The 19,099-nt window shown below is 43.0% G+C and overlaps 1 protein-coding gene across 4 annotated transcripts in view; it reads right to left on the bottom strand.

The window, feature by feature from the left end:
• The window catches only part of ENOX1 (ecto-NOX disulfide-thiol exchanger 1), a 453,288-nt gene that overhangs the window by 277,662 nt on the left and 156,527 nt on the right, over positions 1–19,099 (bottom strand). Inside the window, exon 1 of one of the 4 annotated variants that reach the window (XM_067563164.1) lies at positions 12,059–12,074. The exons of the other annotated variants lie outside the window; for them this stretch is intronic. The gene's annotated coding sequence lies outside the window, so the exon portion shown is untranslated. Of the gene's footprint in view, positions 1–12,058; positions 12,075–19,099 lie in introns of those variants that run through there. 4 annotated transcript variants of the gene reach the window in all.

Genomic DNA, 19,099 nt, shown 5'->3' with positions numbered 1-19,099 from the left:
ACTGTAGCCCTCAATAAACAATAAACAACAAGTAAATTCATTTAGCTCATTCACTCATTCAATCAAAAATGGTGCGAAAACTTTCAGCCGGTCTACACTTCAAACACTGCAGCTACACCACTGCAGCGCTTCAGTGAAGATGCTACCTAAGTGACAGGAGGGATTCTCCGTCAGCATAGGTAATTACTTCCCTGAGAGGCGCTTGCTAGGTTGATAGGTAGCTAACTCCTGTTGACCTAGTGCTGTCTACACCAGATTAGGTCAGTTTAGCTGCATCGCTCAGTGGTGTGGATTTTTCATACCCCATAGCCACGCATTTCTACTGACCTACTTTTCTTAGTATAGGCCTGGCCTTAGTAAGATTTTTTAATCCCAGCAGAGGCCTGATTCCAACAGTCTTACTCACGGGCTAACAAGAAATCCCATTCTTTTCAATGGGATCAGCTGGGGCTAGATTACCCAGCCCTGATTAACGTTGCTGAACATTTACTCACACGAGTAGCCCCATTAACTTCAAAAGGCCAATTGTATATGTAAGTGCTCACCAACATAAATAAGGCCTGGTCTACATTAGGAAATGAGGGTTGTTATAACAACGTTTCTCAAGCATGTGAAAAATCCACAGCCCTGAGCGGTGCAGTTCATAGAATCATAGAAGATTAGGGTTGGAAGAGACCTCAGGAAGTCATCTAGTCCCACCCCCTGCTCAAAGCAGGACTAACCCCAACTAAACCATCCCAGCAGGGCTTTGTCAAGCCGGGCCTTAACAACCTCTAAGGATGGAGATTCCACCACCTCCCTAGATAACCCATTCCAGTGCTTCACCACCCTCCTAGTGAAAAAGCTTTTCCTAATAACCAACCTAGACCTCACCCACTGCAACTTGAGACCATTGCTCCTTGCTCTGTCATCTGCCACCACTGAGAACAGCCTAGCTCCATCCTCCCTGTAACCCCCCTTCAGGTAGTTGAAGGCCACTATCAAATCCCCCTCACTCTTCTCTTCTGCAAACTAAATAAGCCTAGTTCTCATTATAAAGTTATGTGCTACAGCCCCCTAATCATTTTTGTTGCCCTCCACCAGACTCTCTCCAATTTGTCCACATCCTTCCTGTGGGAGGCATCAAAACGACACAGTACTCCAAATGTAGCCTCTCCAGTGCCGGACAGAGGGGAATAATCACTTCCATCGATCTGCTGGCAATGCTCTTACTAATGCAGCCCAACATGCCATTAGCCTTCTTGACAACAAGACACATTGTTGACTTATATCCAGCTTTTTGTTCACTATACCTCCAGGTCCTTTTCTGCAGAACTGCTGCCTAGCCAGTCAGTCCCCAGTCTGTAGCACCACATGAGATTTTTCCATCCTAAGTGCAGCACTCCGCACATGTCCTTGTTGAACCACATCAGATTTCTTTTGGCCCAATGCTCCAATTTGTGTAGGTCACTCTGTATCCTATCCCTACCCTCCAGCGTATCTACCACTTCCCCCAGCTTAATGTCATCTGCAAACTTGCTGAGGGTGCAATCCACCCCATCCTCTCTAGCCAGTTCTCTATCCATTTTATAGTCCATTCATCCAACCCATACTTCTTTAACTTGCTGATAAGAATACTGTGGGAGACTGTATTAAAAGCTTTGCTAAAGTCAAGATATATCACATTCACCGCTTTCCCTATCCACAGAGCCAGTCATCTCATCATAGAAGGCAACCAGGCTGGCCAGGCAAGATTTGCCCTTAGGGAACCCATGCTGACTATTCCTGATCACCTTCCTCTCTTCCAAATGCCTCAATGGATTCCTTGAGGACCTGCTCCATGATTTTTCAAGGGACTGAGGTGAGGTTGACTGGTCTGTAGTTGTCCCGGATCCTCCTCCTTCCCTTTGTTAAAAATGGGTACTATATTTGCCTTTTTCCAATCATCCGGGACCTCCCCCAACGGCCACAAGTTTCCAAAGATAATGGCCAATGGCTCTGCAATCACATCAGCCAACTCCCTCAGCACCCTTGGATGCACTGCATCCAGCCCTATGGACTTGTGTATGTCCAGTGTTTCTAAATAGTCCTGAACCTGTTCTTTCAGTACAGAGGGCTGCTCACCTCCTCCCCATTCCACGCTGCCCAGTGCAGTAGTCTGGGAGCTGACCTTGTCTGTGAAGACAGAGGCAAAAAAAGCATTGAGTACTTCAGTTTTTTCCATATCATCTGTCACTAGGTTGGCTCCCCTGTTCAGTAAGGAGCCCATTCTTTCCCTTACCTTCTTCTTGTTGCTAACATACCTGTAGAAATCCTTTTTGTTACCCTTCACATCCCTTGCTAGCTACAACTCCAATTGTGTTTTGGCCATCATGATTTCACTCCTGCATGCTCGAGCAGTATCTTTATACTCCTCCCTAGTCATCCGACCAAGCTTCCACTTCTTGTAAGCTTCCTTTTTGCATTAAGCTCACTGACGATATCTCTGTTAAGCCAAGCTGGTCGCCAATTATATTTGCTATTCTTTTTGCACATCAGGATGGTTTGTTCCTGCGCCCTCAATAAGGTTTCTTTAAAATAAAGCCAGATCTCTTGGACTTTTTTCCCCCTCATATTAGCCTCCCAAGGGATCCTGCCCAGCAGCTCCCCGAGGGAGTCAAATCTGCTTTTCTGAAGTCCAGGCTCCGTATTCTGCTGTTCTCCTTTCTTCCTTTTGTCAGGATCCTGAATCTACTGTCTCATGGTCACTTCTGCCCAGGTTGCCATCCAGTTCTACTTCCCCTACCAATTCTTCCCTATTTGTGAGCAACCCAATCCCTGTTAAACCAGTTAAACCTACCTAACACCTAAACCTGGTGTAGACAATGTTAGGTTGATGAGAGAATTCTCCCAACAAGCTAGCTACAGCCTCTATGAGAGGTGGAAATGCACAGTTTCAGCATTTTAAGTGTAGACAAGCCCTAAAGATTGCACAATCCAGCCCATGTTTAGCAAGATATTAAAGCTGAATAAGCCTGGCAGAATCAGGCTTTCCTGGGTATTTAGAAAACCTGCTAAGTTTCTGCATTATTTGAGTAGATTTTATATAAATCTAGTAATAAAAAACACAGGCCCATTATTTATGAGAAACCCGTGAGCTCTATAGAATTCACTGCAATATTTCATATTATTTTAGGGTCATGATGGTGCTCTAAAAAGATAAGCACCACTTTTTTGAAAGATTCAAGTTTTGTGGGTTTTTTTTTTTTTTTTTCCTTTCAAGTATCAACCTTTGTTTTTTTCCTTCTTGGAAAATGAACCTGCATTAGTGACATACAGCACCTTTATTCAGAAGATTTGTATAGTAGCATATGGGTTTTTCTATGTTTAAGCAGTTTAGAGAGTCAAGATCGGTGATGTAATACCTTTTATTGGACCAATACCTTCAAAAGATGATCTTGGGAGCTTAAATTCATAACTTTGCTAGATACTAAAAATCATGGATTTAACAGAGACACTGGATTTATGTTTTCTTACAACAACCTATAACCTGCTTAACCTCCTCCCTCCCCCCAGCTTTTCTTCCCAGTGTGACTGGAGAGGTGTTAATGAGCCACTTCACCTTGAATGGTCCCTTGAAATATATGTTAACTACTTATGCTAAACAATCTGTCCCACATTGTATTTAGCTGTGTATGTACATTTAGTCTGAGTACATTTCCCAGACCTGTAAAAGAGATCGGTGTTGAAAGCCTGTCTCTCTCACCAAAGAGAAGTTGGTCCAATAAAAGATATTATCTCAGCCACCTCTAATATCTTAGGACCAATATGGCTACAACAACACTGCCTTTAAACAGTTTAGCCTTCTTTGATCTCAATCCTGCAAGGAGCTCAATGCTGAGGGAGCTAAATGCAAGGAGCTCAATGCTGAGGGAGCTAAATAACTTGCAGCCCTATTATTTTTAAGGAAAAAGCATTTCTGGCTTAAGAAAGAGCTCTTGGGTGAGATTCTCACCCCAACTCTGGCCCCAGGCCACCAGGTAGGGAACCTGGAGCAGAGTCAAGGGACTACATAACATTGGATCCAGTCGGGTATGATTTCCCTATAGCAAGAACTGCAGAAAACAGACACAGGTTGTCTTCCTTGCTCCTTGCTTAGGCCCTGGAATATGGGACATGTTGGGGACACAGCTACTTAGTATTGCAGAGTTTCTGGGTAGGACAGCTCTGCTTCCCAAAGGCAGCTGGGGACGTGCTGCTTTAATTTAGATGGCCCTAAAGTACACTAGGGACCACTTGGTTCCCAAAGCAACCCAGACCTGGGATGGCGCAAAGGTGGCTTAAAGCCATATTAGGACCCATTACCTTTCTGGAATGCACAGCACAGAGTCTCACACCCTGTCTTTCCCTTATAATTTATAGCCAGTATGCCAACCTATAATTACTGTATGTCTCTCAAGCCAGTGTGAAGCAGTGGAAGCAGCTACAAGCATGGTTGAGGGCTCTTTTTACTCAGAATATCCCCAGGTTCAATCGTCATTGGGATTTGCAGTCTTTTACTGTACAATTTTTAAGTTCTCAGCCATTTTTACTTTAAGAATTACACCTGTGCAATAGCATAGCATGTATCTATGTCATGCCAAGTGCCCTAGACCTCTGTGATATCAGAGATACCTTTCTCCACCAATCACCACTTCTGCTCTACAGCTAATTTGTATGCAACAATTGTATTGGTTGTATGGAGGGGGATTGCATAGATGGTGGGTTACTTGGCCCAACTGCCACAGTTCTTCAAAACCACCCACACAACAAAACAATCAGCTCATGCAATAACCCAAACACTCACGGGCCTTGACAGCACAATCCCCTCATTTACCACCTACACAAATAAACACAAGTCTCCCATCATAAAGCGACCCTCCCCGACAAATGAGCACAGCTCCCACAGCACAACACACACGTTCACCTACTCTCACTCATGCTTATCATAAATCCATAAACTTGAGTTGGCAAAGCCATGAGTCCATCACTAGTAAGCATTAAAAAGCAACCAAAATTTTAAAACATAATTCAAATAAATTTATACAGGACTGATCAAAAAGTACTGTGGTAAAGACACAGCATGGCATTAAAATGTGTGCATGTGTCTGTATAGACTGAATAGCTAAGTATATATAGGTGCTTTTACTAGTGTACTCACACATGAAGCTGAAGGAAATAGCATGAGACAACTCCAGCAGAGTGAAATTTAATTTTTCTCTGACATACAAAAAGCACCAGAGTTTTCAAGACAAATAATCCTGGTTGGTGATGTTTGACCCCAATGTTTGGAATGATACATTGCAAATAATTTATCAGACTTGATCCTGAATTCAGTTTTGTTTTTTTAAGACTCTGGGCAAAAACAAAAGCTTCTGAGTTTTATCTTTAAAAAAATAAATGTCAGTTTTGGGAGTGAAGACTGTTGCCAAAGCTATCATAACTGGAGGGTAGGGAGGAAATGCATAGTGTATACCCTGAGCCCTGTAAACCTAGTACTGGCAAGCTCCACCAGAAAAGCTACAGTTTTTTTAGTGAAAGGGGAAAGTTCTACCAATAAATACACATAACATATCTGTGACATTTATTAGAATGGAGAGAATGGAAACTGTCTCTCTTCTTAGGAATGGATGGCTCAGGGAGCGGTAACTAGTTAGATAGCTTTGTTGTCTAAAGCACAAACATATTCCAAATCAGAAATCTGTAGTAACCGAAAGTTATTTGTTGGCCTATACCCAGTTTCTACATGACTAATGTCCACATCACAAAAAAGTACCATAACAAAATATCATAACTGCAACTGGCAGCCTCAGTAGAAATTTCCCTCTCACTCCAAAGGTAATGTCCCTAGGTAAAGCTTTAGTACACTGATGAGGCAGTGATGGGAAGCATGCTCACAGCTGTACCTGTTCTTTAAACAGTTAGACCAGTAACAAGGACTGCCACCCTTCCAACCTTTACATTATGTGACTTCTTATTTTATAAAATTGCCTGCAAGTGACAACATGCATGTGTTCTGCTGTGGGAAAAGCCACAAGGTGAGGTCTAAATTGGCAATGTGAAGACAGTGAAACTTGCTTGTAAGAGGCACTGGACACAAACCAAATGATATCTACAGTACCACTCAGCAGTGGTAAGCAGCAGTACCACTCTCCCAAATGACCAGCAAATTTTAATAGTGTCCAAGCAAGATTAATTTGTGTTTAAATACCAGAGGTGACATTTTGCACACGGCCTCCTTCCTGATAATTTTTCACCCCACCAGCCTTAAAGCTATAAGAATTGGCACTAAGGGACAAGAAAATATATTTAAAATAAGAGGATAACATTCATGTTCTTCAAACACTATTTTTAAAACTATCTATAGTCATTTTAATAAAGAATTTGTAAATGAAGGGGTGGATTATTTTCCCTATGAATATTCTATCTTTTTATAAAACTGGTTTGAAAATATCCTGACACTCAACAGTTATATTATATATGAGAACAACTCAATAAAATGTACAACAGATGATCAGGACTCACTCCTGCACTATACAGGAAGAAAAATATTTTCCCCATGGCCTTTATTTATGTTCTTCAGTAAAACAAGCCTTATCGCTAAACAGAGATGGCGGGAAACTACTAGGGATGCATCTTTCCACTCAAATAAGAGGATAATAAATCCTTTGGACTGGAGCAATGTGACCCAGGAACTTCGTAGTGCCAACTAGCAAGGGGCACAGATGTGGTGCATAAAGATTACAGGAATCTCCTGAGTCTGGTATGTACGTTCTAGTTCACCAGAGAATTTCATGTGAGGTCTCACATCAAAACCCGGGTCACACTGGTTATCAGTATCATTGCAAAACACATGTGCAAATGTTGTGTAAGGAATTATGAATATACACTGAAAATTATGTTCTTGCAGTCTGTATCTAGGTACTGTTCACCAGCAAAGGTGAAAAACAGGTGGTCTGTCAGACAAGCAATGATTATCTATCTGTTTGTTTACATGTAAATTAAGAATCGTATAGTTCACAATGGGTTACAACTCACCAGATTGAATCGAATGTTAATGAAGGATTGTGAAAACTTCAAAGAGAGAAAAGTATCAGGAAGAAGTAAACAGAGAGGGTTGGGGGCAGGGAGAACCCTATATTGAAGTGTACGTATATTTGTATATCTAGTATATTTGTGCAACAAAAGAAGACATACTGGCATTTTTCTCCTACGAAGTAAACGGACGGTGAGATTACTTCATGAAAGAGGAGTCTGAGTCAGGTTTGTCTAAAAATGCTAGCGAGAACTTTGAAAGAGAAAAGCTTCTTTAGACAGGTGGATAATTTATTAGTTAAGTTTAGTCTCTGGGAAGCATGTTATGATTTCATTTTGTATGTAACTATTTGTTCCCAATATTCTTACTCACTATCACTTGAATCTCTCTATTCTTTTATGATAAACCTATCCTTGTGTTCACTATAAATATATCTAAGTGCTGTGATGTTGAAGTGATGGTCCTGAGCTCCATCTTACAAACTCGTGTGTACTGTTCCTTTGGGAACAAGAGATCTGGTAATTATGTGAGTGTTCTGTAGATCAGGGGCTGGACACTACAGGGAATGCTCCAAGAACTCAAGGATTAGTACATACATATTGCTAACCTGTACAGAGAGAGCGAGGCCTGCGAAGGCCTGGAAGGTAGGGCTCGTGTTGCCGGAGGCTGATGGTTTCAGGGACTTGATCCACAGCAGGCACTGACAAGACTTCTTCATGATAAGGGCAGGTGATAGTGAGGTGCCTCAAAACCTGGGAACACTTGGGGACCATCACAAGTAGCACTTACCCACTTAAAGCTGAATCATACACACAATGAAGTCAATTGCAAAACTCCCATTGACTCCAATATGAGAAGCTTTAACCCCCTAAGCAAAATTTCCATGATATGAAAGAGCAAGAAATGGGCCTTAGGAAAGAGGGTGTGGGAAACTTTAATGAGTACTGTAATTTGGAAAGAATATTCAGAGCTAAATTAAAGTGCCACTAAAGAAATGTCTATTGGGAAATGACAAGTATGTCAAATAGTCTTTTCAAACCTACCACCCTTTAGGACTGATTAATTTTTCCATGTAGAAATTTTAAAAAAACCTTTCTTACGCAGACATGCTCACTCTCTCTCTCACACACACACATACACAGACACAGTTTCAACTGATAACGTTTTTCCTTCCCTAGCAAATAAAAGTGATCACAACTTTCAACTTTTCTTCAGTATCTCAAGCTGTAAGAATGTAAATATATTAGTAGAGCTATACTACTGGCCACTGCATCAAGAAATCAAAGAAATTAAAAGAACAATGTTGAGAAAGACAGGAAAGAGGCAGAAAAATCTAACAAAATGGTAATAAAGGGGGACTTCAATTATCCACATACAAACTGGTCAAATGGCCCAACAGGACAAAGTTTAGAGAAATTATTTTTCAATACTTTAAGTGACTGCTTCTTGGCACAGCTTGCTGTAGAGCACACAAGAGAACAGGCTATTCTTAAGTAACAGAGAAGCTAATTCAAGAAGTGACATTAGCTGAGCCACTAAGTAATAAAGACCCCAATATAATTAGTTTCAACGTCCCAGAGGCAGGTAAGGTACCAAAAGATGACAGAGACTAAACTTCAGCAAAGGAGATTTCAGTAAAATGAGGTTAGTCAAAAAGACCCTAAAGGAAAGGAAAGGAAAGGAAAGGAAGTAAAATCCTTTAAGAAAACAGAGTCTCAGAAGGTATGTGTACTGCTGAACAAAAAGGGAACCAGGAAGGTAGGGAGTAAACCAATATGGCTAAAGGGTGGGATTCAAAAAGCTACTCAAGCTCAATGGAAATCCTTCCAAAAATTTGGAAGTTTGACCATACTGAAGCCAGTAAAGAAGCGTATAAATTACAGCAAGCAATTTGAAAGAGGGAAATTAGAAGGGCCAAAATGGATTTTGAAGAGCAAATTCCTACGAGTGTAAAAACAAACAAGAATTTTTTTTCATCTGTATCAGAAGCAGGAGGCCTGCAAAGGAACTGGTAGATCTGCTGGATCACCAGAGTTTAAAGGAAGCAATTAAGGAAGACAAGGACAAGTCTGAGAAGCTAAATGATTGCTTTATATGAGTCTTCACCTTCACACTTCTTGGGGAGATTCCTACACAGGTTCTGCTCTTTGCTGGTAATAAAGATGAGGTATTTTTGGAAACTGAGGTGACAGAGGAGGAGGAAATGGAGAAAACTAATCTGTCATCAGGTCCAATAGTACATCCAAGAGTTCTGAGGGAAATCAAGCATGAAATGGCTGAGCTGCTAACAAAACTATGCAACAATTTTTCAAGAGAACTGGAGGGTAGCAAATGTTGTATCTATAATTGAAAAGGGCTCTAGGGGTGATCTGGGGAACTACGGATGAGTAAGCCTTACCTTGCAAACTGGTTGAAACTATAATTAAAAACAGAATAAGAAAACACTTGAAAGATCGTGATATGACAGCATCTAACCAGCAAAGTTAGGAAAACTGTATCACTAATGTCTTAAAATCCTTTGGATGTGTCAACACATAAAAGAGAACCAACTGACATAAAATATTAAGACTTCCAACAGGCCTTTCACAAGGTTCCACAGAAAAGGCCACTAAAGAAGCTAAGTAGTCACAGAGTGAGGGGTAAAGTATTGTCATGGAGCAAATATGGGCTGGGAGACAGAAAACAAAGAGCAGAATTAAATTGTCAATTTTTCTTACGTCAAAAGATTAACTGCAGGATTAAAGCCTCAACGTTCCAAAGTAGGTCCCACGTTTAATGTATTTATTAATGATCTGGAAAGGGAGTTGAGTACTGAGGTAGCAAAATTCACCAGTGACACAGAAATATTTAGGACCAGAGAGGACTGCAAGAAACTTCAGAGAAATCTAAACAAGTAGGTAAATGGGCACCACAAAAGTAAATATAATTCAGTATTGACAAATAAAAGTAATGAACATTGCAAGGAACAAAGTTCACATTGCAGGGTTCATAATTAACTGTATCCACTCAGGAAAGGGACCTGGGTGTCACTGTAAACAGCTCAATGAAAACCTCTGATAAATGTATGCCCATGGTCAAAAAAAGCAACAAGATGTCAGGATACATAACAAAAGAAATGGTGAATGATACAATAATATTATCATGACTTTATGTAAATCAATGGTGCATACTCATCTGGAATAGTGTGTGCAGTACTGGTCACCTCCTTTCAAAATGCCTATTGCTGAACTCAAGGGGATTCAGAGAACAATGACAAGAATGATCAAGGGTCTGGAAAAACACATATGAAGAGAGATCAAAAGGACTGAAATTGTTTACCCTAGAAAGGAGATGAATGAGAGAGGATACAAAATAATGAATGGTCTAGAGAAGGTAGATCAGGAGCTTCTGTTCTCCCTAGCTCATAATGTAAGAAAAAGAGAACATTCAATACAATTTAAAAGGTAGGAAAATCAAAACTGATCAAAGGAAACTGATAAAATATGATTAAACTATGGAACTCATTGCCACAGGAAGTCATTGAGGCCAAAACCTTAGCAAGATTCAAAAAGGGATTGGACCTCTATATTGATATTGAGAATATAGTTATAATTAATTAATTATAAGGTTTGTGGAAATTATATCAAACATCATGCTCCAGGGCTTAAGCCAATCTCTAACTATTAGAGACCAGGATGAGATTTAACGTCATGAAGTAATCTGCTCCACCCTCCCCCCCCCCCCCTACCACCTCCTATCTACCTACTAAACAGTACTACATTTTAACAGTGATTGTTTCATGGTTCACTTCACCTCCAATTCACAACCCTATAGCATCCTTGGGCCCACTCAGGAATTGCTCACACAGACAGACAGCATTAGGAAAGTAATGTATTGCTAGTTGTCCTTTCATGCAATTAAGCAGCTGCAAACAAAAGGGACAGACATGTTTGCTTAGCCAGGTCTCATGCACTGCCAGGAAGTGCTCCATTCAACAATAAAAAACATGGCATTATTGCACATACAATAATTAGTAGATTATATAGGGCAACATTGCTGAATATTTCTATTTTTCAGCAGTACCACATTTTAATGACTGTCTAGCAACTATCCACTAACTCACTATCTCTGTAGGCAACTATTCACTGCTATTTTTGCAACACAGCAGGTCACCAAAGCAGCACTCTGATGTTCCATATGGAACCTCCAGGCTGGAAAACTGGTATCTCTCATGTGCAAATTGAAATGGACCTTTTAGATGGGCATGGGATGAGTGACTCAGCTGTGGTCAAACTTGTATTTGCTCTTACAGGTCTGATCAGTTTTTCTGATGGCTAAATCTGTTGGATTGTTCAACACAGGTAATCTTGAAATTATTTTTTTCCTTTCAGTGATCAGTGTGTTTCCCTAGAATTGTTGACATGGCAACCATCTAGGTCTCCAAATCCCTGTCAGGCAGAGCAGGGTAAGAAACACATAGAGGAAGGTGAGTGTGGCCTCCTATATCATCCCTTGGTTTCCATTTACGGCCACATTCCAGACTGCAATACCTGATCTGTAGGCATACTGGAGAATCAGAGAAGTGAATATGACTCATTTGCACCTTCAAAGCCACTGATACAAGTAGGCCAACTATATACCCTCAAGCAAGAATCAGGGTCAGTCTTTGTACTGTTCTGCTGTGCTAGTGAATTTATTCATGCCAACATACCTATGGAAATAATATGGTTAAAATGGCTTGGGAAAGTGAGCCTTATATCATGCCAGTGGCTTTCTGGTCCTACTTCCATGGCACATATGAATTCAGTCAATAAGGAAATAGGAAGTAGTCAACTAACTTACATTTCTCTTTTTTTTTAAATTGCCAATTACAGCCTCATCCTTCTGAAATTCTTTTATATTACAGGGTTTTATTTTCTGTACCTGGAAAATGGGATTTGGTGTCTGTCACCTGTAATTTATCTGTGCTTACTGCAGCTTTCAAAATTGAGTCTTTAAAACAACTTTTTTTTTTTTAAATAATGAAATCAAGAGTTAGAAACTTACCTTTTACAATAGGAAAAAAGGATGCTCCAAAGTTATTTCTCTGTTCCTTTTAAATCAGCAATGGAGGTGTTCCTCTTTTCCTAAATGACTATCTGTCTTGCTGACCCTTAGAAGACATTTACTGTTATTTCTGTCCATGAAACTCACACTCAGAAATAATCTTTTTTGTCAAATTTTTCCTCACTTTTCCATTCTCATCTGCTTTTCTGTGAGGCCAGGGAAGGAAACAGAAGATAGTTATTGCAGTGAGAAATCGATTGCATCTCTGCTCACATTGAGGAAATCTGAAACCCCAGCTACTGTAGACAATAAAGCCCTAAAATGAGTAGTAATCTGGGAAAATTAAACATTGCCATCATGCTCTGCTTCCTTTTCTGAGAGAGAGACTCAAAGTGTGCACTTCATACAGTGTTTCTTGGTGGTTGAAAGGATAAAAATTGACAAGAAAGTACAGTATTTTAGAATTAATGTCCACACTGTGTGAGGACGTGAAGAGATGCTAGGAATGAGGAAAAAAAATTCAGTTTCAAGAAAAGATGCCTCCCCCAAAAGAACGACATATTTCTTCACTGCTGACATCCATTGACCTCTTCTCTTTTAGCCAATAAAGTCTACCAGCTAATCTGACCCACAGAGATCTTTGATGAAAATACAGTAATTTCAATCATTCATAATCCATACTTTAATGATAGAGCATGTGGGAAAAGCTTATTTGGGTTTGCCTGTACATGTAATTAGTAGATCAAGAGCAAAAATAATTTTTTTTAAACCTTTGACCAATTCAGGGAGACAAATACTTGTTTAATCCAAATTAAAATGTTCCTTTCCGTAAGTGTTGTTATTCTGTTCGTTCTTCCTGCCCAAATAGTGACAATGACATGCGACCTCTAAGTGTCAAGAATGAAGTAATTACTTTGTGAGTTATATTCTCTTCTCCTTGTATGAATCTCAAATTCATTTTTTTCTTGAAACAAGGGAAGGAATATTCATGTCAGTAATTAAACTTTGTCATGTCAAGAACCTATACTGTTCATCTGCAAGTGTTTTCTTAATTAATCTGAATGAGAGGAGAAATGCTTGGACAGAGATGATTTGGATGGTGATAACCTTTTTGATTAGCTCAATGCACAGAGAAGCCAAAGGTGTTTTGAGAGGGAACTGGACATGGAAAGTTCCATTGCTCTGGCTCCTGGGAATGACATGAAATGCAGTATCTTCATGGTATTTTTGGATAGTAGTTGACAGGTAAGATATCTTGTAAAAGGGATAGACAACACTGACCTTTAGAAAATTATCACCAGATAGCAGATAAGAGCTTTTTCTCTGTTTATTCTTGTGGGACTAAAGGAACCACTCACATTCCGTATGTCTTAGGGAAGCCACATTTTGAGATTGCCAGTTTCAAAATGAGACTTTTTAGAAATTCATATATAATCATATCTCATAAAATTTACATGTTAAACAAGCACCAGACCTTCGAGAAGAACCCTACCTGTAAAATATAACAGGGTCTCCATTAATCCATGCTAACAAGATCCATGCCTCTGTTTATATGTAACTGACTAGCAGACAGGCAATCAGAAGGGAGAAGTATCTGTCACCAAAAGAGGTTCCTGCTGCTAGTTCACATGGGAATCAGGTGAGAGACAGCCCTAGAATTAACACAGTAACAGAACCCTTTATCATCCTTTAGCTACGTGGTATAGCAATAAGTGGTAGTGTATGAATTACTGGAGAGGTTACTTTAATTTCTCTCATAGAAACCCATTTACCAAATAGGTTAACAATTCCCTTTTCTGCTACAGCCCTAAAAACTCTGGCTGAAAGGTGCATCAGTCAAAGCTTTAATGTTATATAATAAAGTCTAACCTCAAGAATTTTAGGCATGCAAGACCTTTGTTATTTGGGTAGCTGGCCACTGAAGACAGAGAAGTTGGTAAAAGCTCTCTTATTTTTCTGTTTTGTTGTCTTAGGTATCTTCCGAAGAAACAAAGCTCTTCTGAGGTGAGTTACACGTCAGCACCTGCTCCTTAACGAAGCAGGGTAGAAATGAGTTCCTATGTGCATTAGCAGCAGTGATCCCTTGTGGCAGATTTTTTTCTCCTCATTCGTAAGTCTACCTGTCAACCATATCTGGAGAGGGGACAACTAATCATTATGGATTACTGAAGCTACTTGATGTAGCAGCCTACAGCATGATAGATTAAAAAATAAAACAGATTCCCTTTGGAATGTGACAATTCCTTAATGCCAGTGCTGAAACAAAACATAACCTTGAAATGGAGAAGTGTGAAGGATAGAACCAGATGCTAAAGGAAGAACATGGGAAAAAAGTAAATAAGTCTCAGCAATGATGCTTGATCCAATCTGTTTTTAGCAGAGGTTTACTTTATGGCCCATATTTACAATAACATCAATGCTGAAAAACTGTACATTGCAAGGTTGCGTGTACATTTACATTTACAAATCTCTAAATCCAAGGGATTTATAAAATCACCATAAAATCTTGTTCAGTATGACCACAGGCCAAGGGCAGTTTTCCCCTTCACTATAATAATGAAAAAAATGTGATTACAACATTGGTAAAGTATAAGACTGTTAAAACACAAAAACAGAAGCATGTAGTTTCTAATATCTTTTTAAAACTAAAAAATTTAGAAAACAAGGTTACTTCCAGTAACTGCTGTTCTTCGAGCTGTGTTGCTCATATCCATTCCATTATAGGTATGTGCATGCCTCCATGCACGGCTACCGAAACGTTTTTCCCCTTAGCAGATCCCGTAGAGCCGACTCCGGCGCCCCCTGGAGCCCCGTGCACATGCCACGGTATATGAGGCGCTGCCAGCCCTATGCCCCCTCATTCCTTTCTTTCCACCAACTCCGGCAGCGGAGTTACTGGTAAGCAACCTTGTTTTCTTCTTCGAGTGATTGCTCATGTCCATTCCATTATAGATGACTAACAAGCAATACCTTGGAGGTGGGTCGGAGTTACCGATGGGCTGCCCACAGCACCATTCCGCCGAAGCCTGCATCTTCCCATGGCTGCTGGACAATGGCATGGTGGGATGTGAAAGTATGCACCGACGACCAAGTGGTGGCTCTGCAGATGTCTTTCATGGGCACTCTCTCCAGGAAGGCTGTAGACAAAGCTTGAGCGCTGGTTGAGTGCGCTGTGATAGTTCCCGGAAGTGGCACCTTTGCCTGCTCCTAGCAGAACCTGATGCAGAATGTTATCCACGAGGAGATGCGCTGGGTGGAGACAGGTGAGCCTTTCATCCGGTCAGCCACTGCGACGAAGAACTGTGTCGATCTCCAAAACGGCTTTGTGCACTCGATGTAGAAAGCCAGGGCCCATCTCATGTCCAGCGAGTGCCACCTCCTCCCCTTCTCCGAACCGTGAGGTTTGGGAAAAAATATGGGGAGAAAAATATCCTGGTTACAATGAAATTGGGAAACCACCTTGGGCAGAAAGGCTGGCTGTGGCCTCATCTGAACCTTATCTTTATAAAACACCATAGAGGGGGGCTCCAAGGTCAGCGCCCTAATCTCGGAGATCCTCCTTGCAGGGGTAATGGCCACCAGGAAGGCCACCTTCCAAAAAAGCAGGAGCAGAGGGCATGAAGCCATGGGTTCAAAGGGGGGCCCCGTGAGTCACGAGAGAACCACGCTGAGATCCCAGGGAGGCACTTGGTCACAGACCTGCGGATAGAGCCTCTCCACCCCTTTGAGGAATCTAACCGACATCAGGTGGGAGAACAGCGATCTCCCCTCTAGCGACTGATGGAAGGCCGAAATATCCGCTAGGGGAACCTTCAGGGAGGCCACCGCCAGTTCCTGGAACTTTAGTTGAAGCAAATACTCCAGGATCGCCTGTATAGGCGAGAGGCTAGGCGGGATACCCTGGGACTCCGCCCAACAGATAAACCATCTCCATTTAGCCCAATACATGACCTGCGTAGAAGGCTTCCTGCTACCAAGCAGGACTTGTTGGACCTGTGCCGAGCAGGCTCAATCGCCTTCAGTCAGCCAGAGAGCCTCCATGCCATGAGGTGCAGGGAGCCCAGGTCCGGGTGCAACAGGAGATCGTGCCGTCTCGGAAGCTCCAGAGGAGGGGCGAACGAGAGGTCCAGCAACATGCTGAACCAATGCTGACGTGGCCAGGCTAGAGCGAGCAAGATAACATTCACTTTGTCCCTCTTGATCTTTAGCAGGACTCTGAGCAGGAGGGGAATGGGCAGGAATGCATACATGAGGCTCCCCAACCTATCCAGGAGGAAGGTGTCAGAGATCGAACCGGCCTCTCAACCACAGAGAAAGCAGAATTGTGGGCACTTGTCATTCCAGGCTGGTGTGAACAGGTCCACCTGGGGAAAGCCCCACCTCCGGAAGATCATAGACGCAACCTCTGGGTGTAGCGACCAATTGTGGTGGGGTAAGAACGACCTGCTGAGGTGGTCCGCCTCGTCGGTCCTCACCCCTGGGAGGTGAGAGGCTATCATGTGGAAATCGTGCCTCACCGCAGAGTCCTACAGGCTGATAGCTTCTCTGCAGAGCGCTAAGGAGTGGGCTCCCCGCTGCCTCTTCATGTAATACATGGCTGCTGTATTGTCTGTCAGCACCTGTACCACCCTGCCCGCAATGAAGCGGAGGAACACTCTGCATGCTAGTCAAATGGCCTTCACACTGATGTGCAGGCACCTCTCCTCTCTAGACCAGATCCCTTGTTTGCTGAGGTTGGCACTGATATGGGTTCCCCACTCTATGTCCGAGGCGGCCAATATTAGGGTAACTGAGGGGAATGGCCCCTCGAATGGAACGCTCTTTAACACTGCCTCAGGGGTTCTCCACCAGTCTAGGGAGGCTAGGACCGGAGGGGGAACTGTGACCACCCGATCCAGGGGATGTCTGCTTGGAACATATACCGAGGCCAGCCATGCTTGAAACGGTCTGGGATTCAGGCAAGTGAGCTTCACCACATAGATGCAGGCTGCCATGTGACCTAACAGCTTCAGGCAATGTCTGGTTGTTGTCCTAGGGCATTGGTGCAGATAGGCGATAATGGAGGCCATTGCCTTGAATCACAGTTTGGCAGGAAGGCTCCGGCTTGGGAAGGTCCAGGATTGTGCCAATGAACTCTATGCGCCGTATGGATTTAACATGGACTTTTGTTTGTTTATCAACAAGCCCAGCCAGCAGCAAGTGGTGCATGTGAGTGTCACAATGCTCTGAACTTGGGACCTGGATCTGCCCCTGATTAGCCAATCATCCAGGTATGGGAAAATTTGTACACCCTTTCGCCTCAGGTGCACAGCCACTATCACCATGCATTTGGTAAACACCCTCGTGACCAAAGACAGGCCAAAGGGTAAAGCTGTAAATTGGTAGTGGGAGCCAGGCACCATGAAGCGGAGGAAGCATCTGTGTCTGGGGAGGATAGATATGTGAAAATATGCGTCCTTGAGATCGAGGAGGCATACCAGTCTCCTGGATCCAGGGCAGAGATATGGAAGCTAGAGAGACAATGCGAAACTTGAGTCTCTTGATATATTTGTTGAGACAACGCAGGTCTAATATGGGCTTTAGACCCCCTTTCACTTTGGGAATGAGGAAGTACCTCGAGTAGAACCCTCTTCCCACCATGCCCTGTGGGACCTTTTCCGCCACTCCCAGGTTGAGGAGGATTTCCACCTCCTGAATGAGGAGATGCTCGTGAGAGGGGTCCCCAAAAGTGACGGAGGGGGAGATTGTTGAGGGGAAAATAGAAAAACTGGAGGGCAGAGCCCACTGAAACTATATCAAGGACTCAGCAGTCCAAAGTAATTTTGAACCACTCATAGTGGTAGGGCGCTAGGCGGTTTAAAAAGGGGTGGGAGGGATCCAGGAAAGTGTTTGGGTGCCACCCTCGGGCGCACCTTCAAAAGGGCCACCTTTGGTTGCCCGACCACCTGGAGGATCTCTGCTGAGGGGCTGAGGAGGAACTTGGTGGCAGATTGCGTCTCCTAGACCCCCGATTTCAGTCCCGTTGCCTATAGCTCGAGAACAATCGAGGTTGGAATTTCTGCTGCTGCTGTGCCTGGGGACGTGACTAATGCCTAGAGAATTGCAGCATGTAAAGGCCCAGGGAGTGAAGCGTGGCCCTCGAGTCCTTCAGACGATGCAATTTAGCCTCAGTCTGGTCCAAGAACAATGCCAACATCAAAGGGAAGGTCCTGGATGGACTGCTGGATATCTTGTGACAGTCCAGAGGATTGGAGTCATGATCATCTGTGCTCACAGATGGTGGAGGCTATGGCCCTGCCTGCCAAGTCAGCCACGTCTGAGGATGCCTGGAGTGCTACTCTAGCCACTGTAGTACCCTCTTCCACAATGGTATTAAAGTCAAGCGCCTGAACCTGGGGCAGGGTCTCAGCGAAGCATCTCAGCGAGTCCCACAGGTTAAAATTATACCTGTCTAGGAGAGCCTGCTGATTGGCAATCCTAAACTGTAGGCTTGCCGTGGAATAAATCTTCCTCCCAAACAAGTCCAGTTTTTTGTTGTCCTTGTTTTTTGAAGTAGAATCCAGCTGCTCCTGCCTATCCCTATGGTTGGCAGCGTTCACCACGAGAGTCCCAGGGGAGGCGTGGGTGAACAGATACTCAAACCCCTTGGCCGACGTAGTATTTCTTCTCTGCCCATTTAGGCCCACAGAAGAGGGGGGCCGCCACAGGGACTTTACTATTTTGAGTACCCCTCCATGGACAGGGAGGGCTACTTGAGCTGGGGCAGCCACTGCAAGTACATTAAAGAGGCTGTCCGACACCTCTTTTAGTTCCTCCACCTCGAGCCCCAAGTTGGAGGCCACCCTTTTAAGCAACTCCTTGTGTGCCCTGAAATCATCCAGGGGCACTGAGTGACCTTGGGAGACTGCTTCGTCCGGTGAGGAGGAGGAGGATTAGAGGAGTACAGTGGAAGGTGGCACCCCTTCCCACCAATGAGCGGTCCCCACAGAGGTCCTTCCTGTGGGTCCGAATCGTCCTCCGAGGGCGAGTGGTGGGCCTTCC

This window comes from Emydura macquarii, unplaced genomic scaffold (genome assembly GCF_026122565.2).
Source record: "Emydura macquarii macquarii isolate MOO-44397 ecotype Brisbane River unplaced genomic scaffold, CSIRO-AGI_Emac_v2 contig_2473, whole genome shotgun sequence".
NCBI lineage: Eukaryota > Metazoa > Chordata > Testudines > Chelidae > Emydura > Emydura macquarii.
The sequence above is the reverse complement of the archived record's forward strand: the minus strand, read 5'-3'. Positions and strand labels throughout refer to the sequence as shown.